The sequence below is a fragment of the Sebastes umbrosus genome, chromosome 3, assembly GCF_015220745.1.
Source record: "Sebastes umbrosus isolate fSebUmb1 chromosome 3, fSebUmb1.pri, whole genome shotgun sequence".
In the NCBI taxonomy this organism is placed as follows: domain Eukaryota; kingdom Metazoa; phylum Chordata; class Actinopteri; order Perciformes; family Sebastidae; genus Sebastes; species Sebastes umbrosus.
The window spans coordinates 20,069,929-20,087,175 of NC_051271.1; the positions used below are offsets into that span (position 1 = coordinate 20,069,929).

General features: G+C 39.5%; 1 protein-coding gene across 1 annotated transcript in view; it reads right to left on the minus strand.

Annotated features, from left to right (window-relative positions):
• fhdc1 (FH2 domain containing 1) overlaps nucleotides 1–14,639 on the minus strand; it is a 34,557-nt gene extending 19,918 nt beyond the window's left edge. The window contains exon 1 of the mRNA XM_037761744.1: nucleotides 14,495–14,639. The gene's annotated coding sequence lies outside the window, so the exon portion shown is untranslated. The remainder of the gene's footprint in view (nucleotides 1–14,494) is intronic.
• Nucleotides 14,640–17,247: the final 2,608 nt, after the last annotated feature.

Sequence of the window (17,247 nt, forward strand, 5' to 3'; positions counted from 1 at the left end):
TACCCGGAGAGATTATGACTAATTAATAAAGCAGACGTCACTAATGGCCTCATGTTGCTAGCATCAGCCTGCATGCTCAGCTGTCCCGTCCTAAGAGCTGGACCACACCGTCACTCATGTCTAATTCATGAAAGAGCATCTGACCTCACACTGAGTCATCTCCTTCTGCGGTGCTAAAAACGTGACTACTCTTAAGAGATGCTATGGAGAACTCATGAACAAAGAGTTAAACTGTCCGTTCACTGTCATCTCAGCTGCTTGTTTGTTTAATTCATACAAAAACTGAAGCATAAAATCTAGAGCTGCAACGATTAATGATTTAGTTGTGAACTATTTAATTAATCTGCAACTATTTTGATAATCAAAAAGACTAAATCCTCTGATTACAGCTTCTTAAATGTGACTATTTTCTGGTTTCTTTACTCCTCTATGACCGTAAACAGAATATCTTTGAGTTGTGGACAAAACAAGACATTTGAGTCATCCTGGGCTTTGGGAAACACTGATCAACATTTTTCTCCATTTTGTGAAATTTTATAGACCAAACAACTAATATAACTAATAATAGAAAGTAATCGACAGATTAATCAACAATGAAAATAATGGTTAGTTGCAGCCCTAATAAAATCAACAATTTGTTGTTATATGGGAGGTTGCTGGAACATTTTAACTAGGCTAGCTGTTTCCCCATTTATGCTAAGCCAACAGTCTCCTGGCTGTAGATTCATACTGAAAGGAATAGTTTTATGCTTATTCGCTTTCCTTGCCGAGTGTTAGATGAGACGATTGATACCACTTAGTCTGAGACTGGTATCAATCTTCTCATCTAACTCTCGGTAGATGCCGCATTGGCTTATGGATCGTACATTAACGTCGACACCATATTGGGGAGGGCAGTACTGGCCTGTAAACAAATACAATTGAACCGGGAAGCTGCCCAAACGTTTTATTGAGGGGAGGAATCTAACTGACAGTACTGCACGTAGATCGTAAACGCTTGAGTATAAAAAAGGACTCGTTGAGAAATGTAAACGTTCTAGTGTTTTTTATCCAGAAAAATGGCAGCTCCCCGTTCACTTGTACGTGTTTACAGGCGAGTCCTGCCTTCCCCAATATGGCGGCGTCATTGACATATTGCAGCAACGGGCTGAAGCGGCCAATGCAGCGTCTATGTACTGTATATATATCTATGGTCCCCCCTACTTAGTGCTCCAGTGCTGAAGTGTTACACAGACTCAATATGCAATATACAAGATATCATGGATGCAAGCCAATGCAATTAACTAGGCTATACACATTTTGCACACACATCACCAAGGCTAATATCGTTAACAATAAGGCCACTCGCACAAATATACAACAACTACACTCTGCAACAGAATCCACACAGCAGACTCGCCTCTCTAACCTGACACACACACATGGTTATGTGTCACTGTACAAATTTTCATCTTATACACAGCAGGTCTATCACAGGTCAGTCACAGCAAACATCGGCTACAGATTAGAAAATATTCTATCTTGATGTCGAAGCAGAAAAAAAACAGCCACTGCTTTTCAGGTTGTTTACGGGGTAACGTTTAAGTTTCCTAAACTACGCAACATTTGCATTGCAGACCATTTGCAACAGCGCCACCCATGGAAGAAGGCCTTGTCAGAAACAACCGGTTATTCAATGGCAATATAAGAGGAAACACCACAACAATATTTTTTTGTATTTATATTTGAAAAGACATTTTTAGCGACAATTGCAGAAAAGATGTTTCCAGAGACCTCCTCAAAGTGTTACTGTTGAGGCAATTTGTGTCAATTTCGCACACTGACTGTAACTGTATAGTAAAACATTTGAGCCCTGTGTTAATGTGCTCAGGCTCCAGGTACATTAATCCTGCCTCTCTAAAGAAATCTACTCCGTGACAGTGATTTGTGATATTTCAACCAACCAACAAGGTTGTAACTGACATCTTTTTCTTAAAATGATTTACAGAGGAAACCCAGCTGTCAGTAACACTATCCAGAGAAGCCCTGAGGGAGAGAAAAGCAGTCTGTGTGTCCAGATTCCTCACATCCACCTGCTGCCATGAATGAACACAGACAGATTGTCCACCTGTTGTCGACCCCGAGGCATCCCTATCAGTCTTCATTAGTGACAAGAGACACCCCACCCTCTGTCATTAGTCTGTGACAGGTAGGACAGCCCAGATCAACAGGTCAGAGTTAACATGACCGTATAAATGGTCTTCTACAGCAGCGGCCTCTCAAGGAATTGCAAGACAAATCTGAGGTAATCTGATGGGTCCACTTGAGTAACTGAGACCCACCCAGGACCAGAGGTGGGCCGGGTCAAAATGATATTCAGACTAATTGTGTCTGGGTCCCTTTCTATTGCTGTGGGTCTCATGTCCGTGTGTCATCTAGGATTGCAAATAAACCTTATTTTCATTATTGTCTAATTAATCGTTTGGTCTAAAAAGACTCAACTAATTGTGATTGTGACACTTTGTTGTTCTGTCGGACCAACCAGCCAATTAGACTGTTGTCAGGTTATTAAATACCTGTTATCAGTCACTACAAGCATCATAGATGTCGATCAATATGGGGCCTACTACCTACACCAATAGTAGGTTTTATTTATAATGACAGGGTAGATCAGCGGAAAAAGGTATGAAAGAGCATGACAGCGACTTCTACGGACCATAGTAATTATGACAGGAGCAGAAGCTGAAGTCAGGCGCTGTAGTATAGAGCGGGAAACTCCATATTGGGTAGAGGTCACGGATGTTGGATGGCGCACAAAACACATTTACCCAGGAGTCATGGGATCGCATCCCATGTGAAACCAACAACGTGTAGTTGTCTTTGTGTTCACATGCTTTTCACTTTTGAAATGTAGTTATTTTAAGCCAAAATGCAATGTTTTTCCCTAAACTTAACTTCACTGAACTGTTTGGTTTTCTTGCCTAAACCTAAAGAAGTTGTAGTTGTGTTGCCTAAACCTAAAGAAGCCTTTTTGTTTGTGTTCAAAATGTTTCATTCAGTTTTACAACACGTTAGAACGTGATGCTTTTAAGTTTCGCTTTCACTTTTACAACGTAATAGGCCCTAATGACCCACATCTATGGCACTTATAGTGACCAATAATGCCTATTTAATGGCCTGACAACAGTCGCATCAGGTGCAGCACCAACAGTCCCAAAACTCAAGGACTATTACTACTATTTACTATCATAATAGAGTAAGAAAAACAGAAAATAATCACATTAGAGACGTTGAAACCAATACATTTTTGCTTGTAAAATTACTTTAAATTGTTACAGATTAATTTTCTATCAGCTATTGTAATTAAATAGTGAGAAATGTGTGATTTATGTGCTACGACTTTTACAGTCACCAGATCTTGATCCAATCGAACACATATGTGAGATTTTGGACAGACGTGCCCAAAATCACCAAATGAGGGAATATCCTGTGGAAGAATGGTGTTCATCCCTCCAGTAGAGAGACTTGGAGTATCTACACCAAATACACTTCATGTGGTCTGTTACTTACATTTGTCACCTGTCTTTAGTTTCAGATTAAGTGACTCCGGCCAGAATGTTTTTCTTTTTTTGTTCTATAAAAAACCCATTCTGAAAAAGGATTTTAACCGGAGGTAACTGTCAACAAGCATCCAGGGAGTCACAAGTCCAAAACAAATAAAATCTGTGTAATGCTGAAGGTCAAGGCGCCACCGGCTGCTATAATAATCCCCTGTTGCTGACTTCCAGTTCAATTTCCTGAGGGTCTGTGAACGCCCCGCGGAGCCGAGGTCTTTCACTGACACTGTGGGGGCAAAGAGGTGCGTTCACGAGGAATTTGGCCAGTCCTGCTCCATCATCATTACCATGGAAACGCTCGTTAGCAGAGAGGCGTTTTGCGTAGGGCTCAGTGGGATGTCGCTGTCAGACATGTTTGTTTTTGATCTCTACTTGTCCCAATGGTGCTGAGGGGGCAGCCAATGATGGGATCCTAGTGGCGCTGAGAATTTTCCAAACTCATCAACACAGAGCTGCTAGCGTGGCTGTAGACTATTAGACTTGTTTCATTATAAATGAATTGAACAATTGTCAGAATTGTTTTTGATTCATTTTCGGTCAATTGACGGACTCATGAAGCTTTTAGCAGAAGTTCAAGCAGGAAACAATCATTCAGGTTTTGTCATCAAACTGGGGATTTGTTTACCTAACCTGCCCCGCCAGATGGTTTGTTACACAGAACCATCAGAGAAGCCGTCATTGGAAACTGTTTGGAAAGTGGGCAAGCACTTTAAAAAGATACTTCGCAGGTGATTGGATGAACCATCTGTCAATCAAACTCGGACAGTCGGACTCGTGACAAGAGCGTAAACATCTTTTTCATCGAGAAAAGCCTTCAGTGCCGTTCTTTGCTCTTCTTTCCTTGAAGAAATCCTCTCCAGCTCTGATATAACTGATGCTATTGCTGCATCTACACTAACCTCTTCAGGAGACAGCATTGTTGTTGAGAACAAACAGTCGCCTCTCCGTGTCATTACACACACCTAAGCCACGCCCGTAGCTGCAGTAGCTAAGTTGATTGAAGTTAAGATTGCCGGACACAAATGCAGTACTTTAAGTCTGACAAGATGGATTTTCGTATGATATGTGATCCTGTGATTCCCGCTTGATGTTGTGACATTGTGAGAATCCAGCTGCCGTGCAAAGCTACTTCATCTTCTCCACCACCACAAATGTCAAAGCCCTGTTTATGGCTCCCAAGGGGGGAATCTCTCCATGGCTGCTATTTAAAAGGGGTTTTAGACAGATACATTGATTGAATTGACTGAAGCATAACTAACTGCACCTATCAATAAACTGCACAATAATTCCAAACAAACATAAACACACTGTCTGTGTTTTACCACTTGGATTGTGTGTTTCTGTATCGTGAAGCAGCTCCCTGGACGAACAGGACGTCATGTCCATTTGGGAAGTCTCTTCACAGCGCTGGCTTATCTCTCTGATTTCCATGTTGTGTTTACAATGGAGAGGACACACAAAAGAGAGAGAGAGTTGAGCATATTATCAGCTACAAAACACACACACTGCCCCCACCCAGGACAAACTGCCCAGATACCAAAGACAAAAGGACCATGTTGCCAAAAATGCTCTTTTCACACACTGAGGATATGAAATGACACCTTCTGGGTGCGTGCAGCAAACAGAACCAAACATTTACAGTAGAGCGGTTCCAGGCAACAGCAGAGGGACGGCAGTTCATCATTCAGATGTAGCAGAAGCTGAGAGACTGTAGCACTAATGTATTCAAGCCATATAAATCTGGTCTGTAACATAAAACACATTAAGCTTCCAGCCTCTCCCTTAAACAAAATGTGCCTCGGACAAATAAAATATAACTATGTAAAATCTTTTAAACGCCATCATATAAATTACTCTTCTAACAGTTTGTGTCATCAGGACAAAATGTGCTTAAGTAACAAACTAAATATCAAATATCTGGTGAACTGCAGGTCATTTGTCGCCTCGTTTCACTGGTTGTATAATGCACCAACAGAACACAGTAGAAACAGTACTCTAATTGGGAAACACTGTGGACAAGGAGCCTATTATTCAGGAAATCCTGGATTTATCAAATATTTTCAAAGATTGAGCGCTTATGGCTGTATTTTCTGAGTGAACCCTGGCAGAACCTGACGGAGTAAATTATTCATATCCCCATGAATAAAGTAACCTCTCTTCTAACCCAACTACTGCTGTCCTGAGCGGATAGACACTCAATAGTGCCGACTCAGAGGCGAGTCACCTGTGTACATTTATGGATTAGTGAAATATTTATAACGCAGGAAGCAACATGTTGTTGAAGGGCAAAAGAAATATAACTTCTGGGTTTTATCTCTAGAAACCAGACAAGCTTTCTGCAATGTCTGGGTTTCTGCAAGGTTCACCACATTAAATTAAAGACGTTTTTACCACAAAGTATGCCATTTGAAAGTATGAAATATATCAATGGAAACCAGTAGGGACTATCAGGCCTAAACATATTTACTAAGTGCATGAATTTATTGACATTTATATCACATTTTTGTCAGCACTTCCCTGCAGTATAATTCCTAATCATAAATTATTTATTAAACACGACCTAGGCCTGGATTAGCAAAAGGAAAAGGAAGAATGAATGGATGGATGAATTAATCAATTAAAAAAATTACAAATTAATTTGAGGTCCACATTTCACATAAGGTCAGAGGTCTGCAACAATAGTTGTTGCAGACCTCTGACCTTATGTGAATAAAAATCAAATACAGAAACATCATATAACCATTACTGCCCAAAACAGGCTAGAAAGATCATTTGAGACCTTTAAAAATCATATTTAAGACTTTTTAATGCCTTTGAAGGACTTCGTTTGTTGGTAAATTGAAATCAGTGCTGTTTAATATTACTGCAACAACTTATGAGACATAATACAGCATGGGAATGACCATCAAATACTTCTATTATAATGTTCTAAGCCCTTAAACACTTAATATTTATTTCTGATTTATGACTAGAACAATTTGACACACAGTGCTGAGCAGCATCTCAAATTAATCTTCAGGTTCCCAGCTTTCAGATGATGTACACCACTTCTATGTGACATCTACTGTTGACCTGCTATCTCCCCCTAAAAACCCCCTGTACCCCCCTAAAAAAATACAAAAATGGGTCTATGAGTCTCAGAGGGTTAAGACTTTTCACAGACCTGCAGACACCCCGTTGGTGGATATCTCACACATAAGAACTACATTAGCTCCTAATCACCGCTGAGGGATGAACGAGTTAAAGCACTCAAGTTTTCAGCTCTACTCCCTCGACACAAAGCGATCAGGATTTGGACTCCGGATGAGCAAATACATCAATGTCAGAGCTCTGTCTACAAGCTGTCAGATCAGATAATCCTCATCAGAGTTTCAATTCATTTCCTCCACTCACTCCGACCGGTCTGACAACCTTTGAATAAAAGTTGAAAGCTAAGCAGAGTTCAAGGCACTGATCCTCCCGAGCTCTTTTTTCCCCCCTAACCATCTCTAATTTAATCCATGATAAAAGCCAGAAGTCATTATTAGGACCAAAGAGGGAACACTGATTCAAACAGTGCTGTATGTGACAAGTAACAGAGTGAATTAGGTTACATCTAGAATTCAGGCTGACCAATGTGCTGCACGTGCAGGACAACAACCTCTAAAACAATGACACAGTGGGCTCCGCATGGAGGATTAACGTGTAAGGGAACAAAACTGAACAGTTTCTTCACTCTCAAATCTGCAAAATTGGTGTTAAGGGGATTATTACGTGGTGTTATTTGTCTAGAGTGAGGAATAAATTCCTAATGAGGCCAATGTACTTTGCACCTTATGCCATCGTGGGATTTAACCTGCAATATTGACGAACATGGATCTTTCCATCTCAGGTTTATCTGCTAAATGTCAGCAGAGGATGATCTCTGTCTTGCTCGTCACCAAAAACGTAATATTCTTATTTTAAAGAGTCTAATTATGCAACTTTGCGGCAGGAAATAGGAAGAAATTGCTCTTTAAAAAGTGAGATGTCTTCTGCAATCAGCATCTTTTTATAGTCAGCAGTTCACTGTCCTCTTAAATTGGTTAGAAAACAATCGAGGTCCTGCTCGATCTTCAGCGTAGCAATTAAACCCACCTTAAAACTGTCCCTGATGTTCCTATGCCTGGACTCAAAATTGGCACACGATTCACAAACGTTACTATAAATAGAGCGCAACCTCCCTACGCCATCTCTCTCTGCATCAACGTCCCATTCAGTGTGAGAGGAGAGCTGTCAGCTGGAGGTGACATTGTGGCCTTTTTAACCCATAAAGTTTTGTAGGCAGCTCGACTATTAACCTCCCAACCTTGATTATCTGTAAATTTTCTGTGATTGAGCGAGGAATGGAGGAGGATTCAAATAAGGTATTTTTTTATTGTCAAGGATAATTGGGCAACAATTAATGTTTTCGAAATCAAGTTGGTAGAAACTGTACAACAATTGTGTGTGACTGACCTTACAGCTTGGTATCGTTTAAAAAATTACGATACCAGTGCCCTTAATGTGATACTGATACCAAAAGAGTAGACGATCTGGCCAAAATCTTCTATCACAATATAGGTCATGTCATATCTTGATAACAATGCATAACACGATATAGCATGTTTTCTGGTAATTCAATACTCTTTATGAAATAACGACATGGTAGCCTATTTGTATACTATAGTTTATGTAAATTGAGTACTTGACAAACTAATTAAGGTCTTTAATGCAAAGTGAACATGACAGTTTCAAGTGGAAAAAATGAATAAATATTTCCAGCTACAGACTGACTATGTTTACATGCACACAAATTCCGAGCAATCAGATTAAGACAATAGATTGATTTAACTGAGTTTGATCAGATCTTCTGAGAAATTTGAGTTAGTATGTGCTTGTTATCTATTCAGACGACATACATGTGTATCACGATATCTCGATATATGATATCATCGCGATACGATTCCATTGAAAGACGATAAATTATCATACTGCCCAACAATGGAGTACTTCATTCAATACCTATCATGTGAATGAAAGCTGTGTGTGTCCCACTGGCTAGATAACGTTAATTGTCGCAGCACTGCACAGCGCTTATACATTGGTCTGTTACCGCTGTCCCTGGACCCACAGAGGCGAGACTGCGTTGTCGTGGAAGCGCAAAGACCACCCTCCGGTCCACCCCCCAGGCAGGCAATCTCGGCTGTATGGGTCGTAGCTGCTGCGGTAGTGGGCCAATCACACGTCACATTAAATTGCTTGCGGTGATTGGCTGTGAGCAAAAACCATACAAGTTGTATTTTTTTTCTAGATCTGGGCACAAAAAGGATCGAATGCAGGTATCGTTTCACTGGAGAAGTTTCGATACTACTTGGTACTTGGTTATTTTGGGCATCGAGTTCTGATATCCAGCTACTGAAACTGAGGTTTTAGTCAGGAGTTCTTATGGCAGCAATGTGGGTTTCTGGGTTACGTAGTGCAGTCTGGAAAGTACAAAACACTTAGTAGGCTATTTGGGGCACTTAAAGTTCTGATTAATGATCATGTCAAATAATTGTGGCATTGTGTTCTGCTGCGTCCTGTTTATTGAGTCATGAAAATGAGTTGAGAATGAGAATATGTATTTAAAAGATATCTTTATGGTGCTACAGTTTGACAGAGAAGCACCATAATTTGATCATTTTTAAAGGATAGGTTCACAATTTTTCAAATCAGTCTTAAAACAATAGTCAGGAGCTCATTAGGAACATTTAAACAGGTTTTTCTTTCTGTAATCTTCCTCCTGTTACATACTGGCTAATAATAGATCCCCTCCTAGTGTGCTTTAAATGTAAGTAATGGGGACAACATCCACAATCCTGTGCAAAAAAGTATTCAATCAATTCTTCATTTACTTTATTTTACTTTATTAATTGATCTCGAACAGATCTATCATGGCACATTATCACAGCACATTAAAACCCTCTTTTTTATATTATCTTTGTTGCAGGGTGAGGTAGCCTGCAAACTGCTGAGGAAGAAATTATGTCTTACTGGGCATTTCTTATAAGGTGCCTGTACAAATGCAATATTACTTTCTTATGAAGAACTTATTAATGTTATGGGACATAGTGGAACTAATAGCTGGAGATCGCCAGAAGACAAGGACTGCCAACACTGTCACAAATCATGTTATAGCTTACATCAGCTCTGTATAGCACCATATCATAAATCCTGTTCTCCCATGCTGGAGAGCAATCTAATGGAGAAGCACGTTGATCAAAAGTAAACCCTCCCAAAACTTGTCTTGTACCTGCAGTACCTCCACCGTGCCTCCTCTTGCTACACAAACACCTGCAGCGTCAGAGAAGGAAGGATTTCATAAAGACTGTGTGCAGATACAGTCGCCCCCAACACAACATATCCCCCAGGCTTAGCATAAATCTGCTAATAACAGCCTGTGTCTGAAACGAGGTTTTCAGATTTTAAAGATTAAAGCTGGCAGTTTGCAGAGCACGCAATGCTGCTGTTTAAACAGGCTTCAGACGGGTCCAGCTAAGACTTATATGAGTGACTATCTCACCCGTAACACAGGTTATATCAGCTAACCTGTAACTGAGGAGGGAATTCATCTAATCATATAACCAGCAGCAAAACCTTTCTACATCTGACTCAAACAAACAAGGAATCTGTGCTGATCCTCTTAACAACTGACCAGGCAGAAACACGCCTCACTCATTAAAGTTGTGTTGGTAAACAGCTGATAATTCGTAAACATGTGACATGTGTATGTGAGACATGAATGATAATATCCCTCAATACAATACAGCAATAAATCTTTGCTATGATGACACACATCAACCTCAAACTTACTTCAGAAAGCAACACTGCTGAAATGATTAGTGGATTCATTGATTAGTTGACAGATTTTCATATAATCAATTAATCATTTTAGCCATTTATTAGGTAAAACTGTCAAAACATTTACTGGTTCCAGCTACTCAAATGTGAGAATTTGCTACTTTTCTCTGTTTTACATCGTTGTAAACTGAATATCTTCGTGTTTTTGGGCTGTTGGTCAAACAAAACAAGCCATTTGAAGACGTCACATTGAGCTCTGGCACATTGTGAAGGCCACTTTTGACTATTTTCTTACATTTTATTCACTAAACAACTTGAAAGAAAGTGAAAAAAACAAACTTGCACACTCGCTTACTAAAGGAAAATTTATGTATGATTTTTTCGACCATCATCAGATTGATAAAAGAAAAACAATAATATGCAGGTTAAACCTGCGGTCGGCAGAATATTTTTGGCATCATTGGGCAAAAATTCCATAATAACCTTTCAGCATATTGTAATTCAAGTGTTCTGAGAGATAACTAGACTTCTGCACCTCCTCATGGCTCTGTTTCCAGGCTTTAGAAAATCTAGCCCGTGACGGGAGAGTTTGGCCAATCACAGGTCATTTCAGAGAGAGAGCGTTCCTATTGGCTGTGCTCCGGCTAGTGGGCGGTGCTTGGTATTTCCTCAACTTTTCTCAACATGGCTGCCGGGTCACAAACTTTCTAGTTTGAAAAAAGTCAAATCTTTAAAAGGTGTTCTGACAAAACTGCACTATACCTGCCCAGCACCAAACCCCAGATGGACAAAATAGCAACTGGTGAACACAGTGAAGCATTTAGCTACTACAGTGCCAGATATTCATTTTTTCACACACAGTGAAATTGTTGAACTCGATTTAGAAAACATTCATTGTTGCCCAATTATCCTTGACAATAAAAAAATATCTTATTTTAATCCTCCAGCATTCCTCGCTCAATTACAGAAAAATTACAGATAATCAAGGTTTGGAGGTTAATAATTGAGCTGCCTACGGACCTTTATGTGTTAAAAAGACCGTAGTGCCGTAGTGTCACCTCCAGCTGACAGCTCTCCTCTCACACTGAATGGGACGTTGACGCAGAGAGAGATGGCGTAGGGAGATTGCGCTCTATTTATAGTAACGTTTGTGAATTGTGTGCCAATTTTGAGTCCATGCAGAGGAACATCAGGGACAGTTTTAAGGTGGATTTAATTGCTACGCTGAAGATTGAGCAGGACCTCAATTGTTTTCCAACCAATTTAAGAGGACAGTGAACTGCTGACTTTAAAACCCCAGATGGACAAAATTAGCAACTAGCTGGTGAACACGGTGACGCATTCAGCTACTAAAGTGCCAGATATTTCCGTCAAGAGTCGGTGGAGACCAAAACAGAGCTAAAAGGAGAGTGAACATTGGACTTCAAGTGGTCAGGTGGACACAAAATTGTTTGCTGAACTTGAATATGAAAGACACTGTCCCAAACAATAATAAAGCAGCTTCAAACTTACATTTTCCAGAAGTCTATTACACTTCAGACAAAAAACAAACACTGAATCTCCTAATGAAAAATACAAAGGCATTATTCACCCGGAGAAAAAGTAAACCAGGTGAAACAAAACCCACTCGGGCGAGGTAATGACAAGAAGGAGGGATGAGACGGGACACCACCCTCTGCGAGGCTACGGATCAAAAACAAGAGCTTTGACTCTCCTTCTGTTTGTTCTTTTGTTAACAGGTGATCAGTGTCTTGCCTGCAGCAGACCACTGTGTCTGCATCACCTCTGGCTCTGCTCGCCAATTGTTGCTTCAGCAATCTGAGCCCGGTGCCAAGATCAGCTTTAGGCAAATCTCGCTGTACTTGCTGGCTTTCACAGTCTTGTGCACCAACGTCTGCCACGGAAGTTTACGGATTAATCACAGCATTATGAGCTGAATAACACACGTACTGTTTGACTTAGTGAAAACTTGGCTTAACAACTGGCAACAGATGCTGAGTAAGGTGACGAATAAAGCAGGTGTTCAGGTCACCATAGAGACAACAGCGGGGAAACATGGAGGGAATGCAAACATGTTTACGGCGGCGGTGGGGAAAAGTGTTTGCCCAAGGGCCCAGAGACACAGCAGGCTTCATTAGAATACACTTTAATGCCTGCGAAACACTACTTACAGGCACGCGCAAAACACAACACAGGAGCCACTGAGCAATGCTCAGAAATCCCCAAAACAATATTTATCGAGACAAAATATTGTATTTGTGTTTTTATTTTAGCACAGAAAAGATGTGTCTGTTGTTGACACTTTTCTTAAATTCTTATTTTGGGCTCTTTGTTACACAGTTTATAGCTGAGAGATGTGGGTGGTAATGGGTGGGAGTGACATAAGACAAAGGCATGCAACCAATGTGCTTTAATTCTCTTCCTCTTTTCTTTCTTCTTTTGTTGCGTTTTTTTATTTTTTAACCGTTTTTCATTGAAGACTAAAATTGAATTTACAAGACAAGGACAGATTTTCAGGCAATAAAGACCACTCGAGTTGACCCAAGTTGGCAACTACTATTCAGCCCCTCTCCTGCTCCCACAGAAATAAATCAAGCCCCCCAACATCTTCCTCCTCTGGGATGACGTCAGAGAATTGAGTTTTCCGTGTTACTCTCAGCTTCCACAGCAACCGGGGGGTGACACCGCCCTCTCCCTTGACCTGACCCGGGGAGAAACCCTTCTTTTCCACAGGGGCATTGTTCCCAACACTTGAATGGATTGCCCACTAATTCATCTCAGCGTGTATAGTAGTGTACAAAAGCCGAGGAAGCCGGGGTCTGAGGTGCAGAGTTATAAAGCTATACATGGTGAACTAAAAGATCTGGGGTTGAGTTCTTCTGTTAGAACAACCACCACAACACTGAAATACTGCTTCTTACTACAGTAATCACTTTAACGTAGAATACACATGTCCATCAAATGTATAGGGCTGTGTTTTAACCTTTTGTGGCAGCAACCAAAATCCATTTGAAGCGCCATAGAGAATGAAAAACTGTATGAAACACTGGAAATTAGCATCAAATGTCTCATCATATCCGTACTTTTGTTTACTTATTTAGTCAGATAGTTCCTGAATTAAATCAAATTTTTGCCAATTTTAAAACTGTTTTATTCATGCAAAGTCCTTGTAGCTATGACTGGCTGTGAAAAGACATTTTAAAGTGCAAATTTGGCTACTTTTGTTAAATAAAACGAGGATTTTGTAGTTTGAAAACATGTAGCACTAATATTGGAACATTTAAAACTATATCCAACCCAAATAACAATATGCATGAATCATGCAAGGAGGTAAACTACTAAAACTTCACCAAAGCTTCAGTCATCTGCAAAAAAAGACTCCTAACTGAGTGGCAGCTAGAAATTGTTACCAAAACATAAAAAAAAAAAAACTATTACTCTAACCAATATACAACTACAGTGCCTATAAAAAGTATTCTGGTGTTGACATATTGTCTTTTTCTGTTATTTATCAGTGTAAAAAAAAACACATTAAATGTTTGATTCCATATTAGAACACAATAAAAAAAAAAAAAAATGACCTCCAAGGGGGGTTAAACTCTTTTTAACATTACAATGTGGTTGCTTGAATGAGATTTACACCTTTTAGGCACAAAATTCTTCATTTATTGTGTAATAATTTGCATTCTGGGCTCTCTAGCAACAAATTGATATAATCAAGTTCTTGACTCAAATCTTTTAAAATACTGAGAATAAGCAGCAATGTTTCCTTGGTGTTTATATTGCCAGCATCCAGCAGATTCAGGCCTCAAACTATACACTAAATCTTCATTATGATGTACATTTTGGACGTTAACTGCATTGCAGGACCTTCTGTTGTCACCTTAAAGGCTCAAATAGACAATTAAAACAGTCATAAGAAGGTTATCTGCTCTGCTTTGCTAACAAATGAAGGAGCAGTCTCCACTCTCAATGACTTAAGAGTTGCAGCAGGTCGTTGCATATCATCTCACACACACACTCAGCATGATGCGGCGGTACCGTCCTGCTCGACTTACCGGAGGGATGAGAGGGCTCTCCGGTGACACGTAACGAGGAGTTAGTGGTAGATACTTTTCAGAGGAGAAAATCTGTGTTTCAGGTTATGAGCCGGTCAGGTGAGCATGGTGCTGGTGTCCTAACGGAGCTGCAGCAGCACAGACTGTGCAGACACACTCACCACCAGCAGCAGCAGCAGGCGGTGTGTTTTGAGCGTCCTCGGACGTGATTGGTCCAGGTGGAGCAGGCGCGTTCACGTGTCCCCTACGCGCGCGCCACACTCAGCTTGTGACCACTGGTGCAATCACAAGGCTGCAACCAGTGGCAGAGATGGAGGGTTCATGTCATTAGTCATTTTAAGTTCAAATTTTAAAGGTCCCATATGATGCTCATTTTCAGGTTCATACTTGTATTTTGTGTTTCTACTAGAACATGTTTACATGCTGTAATGTTAAAAAAAAAACTTTATTTTCCTCATACTGTCTGCCTGAATATGCCTGTATTTACCCTCTGTCTGAAACGCTCTGTTTTAGTGCATTTCAATGGAATTGCAACAGAATTGCATTGCTAGTCAACAGTTTGGGTCCATGTTTACTTCCTGTCAGCTGATATTATTTACAAACACTTCAACAGGAAATAAACTGGGACACATTTAGAATGTTTACGTTTAAAACCGTGTAATGGTCTATATATTGTATATTTGTGACATCACAAATGGACAGAAATCCTAACGGCTTGTTTCAAACGCGCAATTTCTGAATACGGGCTGTGTGTATTTCTCCGTGTATTGAGCGTTTTGATAGTTTCAGAGTATTTATATATCACTTAAACATGCTTTATAATGTAAAAGACCTGAAAATATCACTTTTTACGATATGGGACCTTTAAGTACTCGCACTTTGTTAGTGAGTATTTCCACTTTATACAACTTTACACTTATACTCCACTTCTATTTCTACTGCACTATACTCATTTTTAACAGTCTCTTCTGCACTATATTCACAGGTGTTACCCATCACTATATTCAGTTTTAACAGTTTTCTTCATCTCCTTGTATTTTTATATCTGGTATATTTTTTTGTACTTTGCACTACTAACTTTTGTACTGCCTTTTTACTAACATGTTTTGCACTATGGAACTGTGATGCTGGAAACTTGAATTTCCCTCGGTTAAAAACAATGAACTACAAAAAACAGAACTTTTCTTTTCATTCACTCATTTGCACATTTAGGTCTTCAGAGCCTGAAAAATCGAGACAAACTTCAATTAGACGAGATGTTATATTACAATTCCTCAGTGCTACGAATCCTTCCAGTTTTTGCACAAATCACTGAACTACAAAACAATTACAAAATAATAATAATTATTATTATTATTATTAATCATAATTAATTGAATTGTTACTGAATGAAAATGCATTTCATAATAAAGCATTTCCATTTTAAAATGTTCTTACATTCATATGTTTAACTTGACATCTTAGAGCTGCAGTGCTCCATACGTTTCATTAGACTGCTGCTGTAAGTACGGTTAAAGGAAATTTATTTGCTTTGTCACATTTGATCATTTGACTGAAAATGTACCTCCAGATAAAACACATCACTGAGCCTGTGATGATTATCCTCGAGGCTTTTCTGTGGATTAACCAGATCCTGTCAGATGTATACCCGTGGGTGTGGTCGGGTTGTGATTATGAAAACCTAAAAGGGAAACCTAAAAGCACCTGGTCTTATGTAAACACAAGTCACATTTGAATCTATATGTCAACAGACTATAAACCTCTGCAGACTTTATGAAAAGGAACAAGAAAACAGGATGAATGCAGAAAAGGTTTACTTTAATTGTAATTTCTCATAGAGCATGTCATAAGCTTTTCTTGCCCCCTCAGTGATCACTTTTCTTTGCTTCATATTTCTTTGTTGGCCCCTGGTGGTGACTTCTCACACAAGCCGCTACTACAAACACCTCTATATGATAAAGAAAAGAAACTTTAATTTTTCCCAAAGAGGTTACATAACATTCAGAATCCTTTTCTTAACTCAACATTTGTTAATGTTTCATTATTACAAAGGTGGAGACCCACTAGCACATACAAGTACTAGCACATCATTCTGTAGGTCTTCAGGGAAAACGAAACAAAGCCAAATGACAGCATCGATCATCAACTACATACTCAAGGTAAAATAGAGAAAATTACAAATATATATATATATCCATCTATTTCAGGGAAACAATAGATTGTTGTACAAGATTCACACTCTCAAACCACTATGTGAGCCGTAGGAAAAGTACAAATCAACAAAGTGAGGACGTGACAGCTGGTTATCAGCGTACAATATGTCCTCTTTGAAAAATAGCCCAAAGAAAGAAACGGTTGGTCTTTCAAATTTACAAAAAGACAAAAGGTTTCTCAAGTTAATCGTATTTTGGTTTTCACCTTACATGTCATACAGTTCTTACAAGTTTTTTTGTAATTAGTCTCAAATGCATAAATGTGCATATGTGCAATATGGATAAATATCTTTGAGAACAGCAAGTCTTAAAATATATTTAGACTTTCTGAATGTTACTGATAATATCATATTTGTGTTGTATGGAGTGTTTTAACATGCACAGGCTCTAACTGTACCGTCCTCTGAGAGTGTAACGTATGCGTTTGGTCCATTCTCTTCCTTCCAGAGTTGGTCCCGAAAAAAAACTGTTAGTGAGAGCGCCCGTTTTCAACAACAAGACCAGATATCAAAGCGCGGAGGGGAAGAGAAGAACAAATTC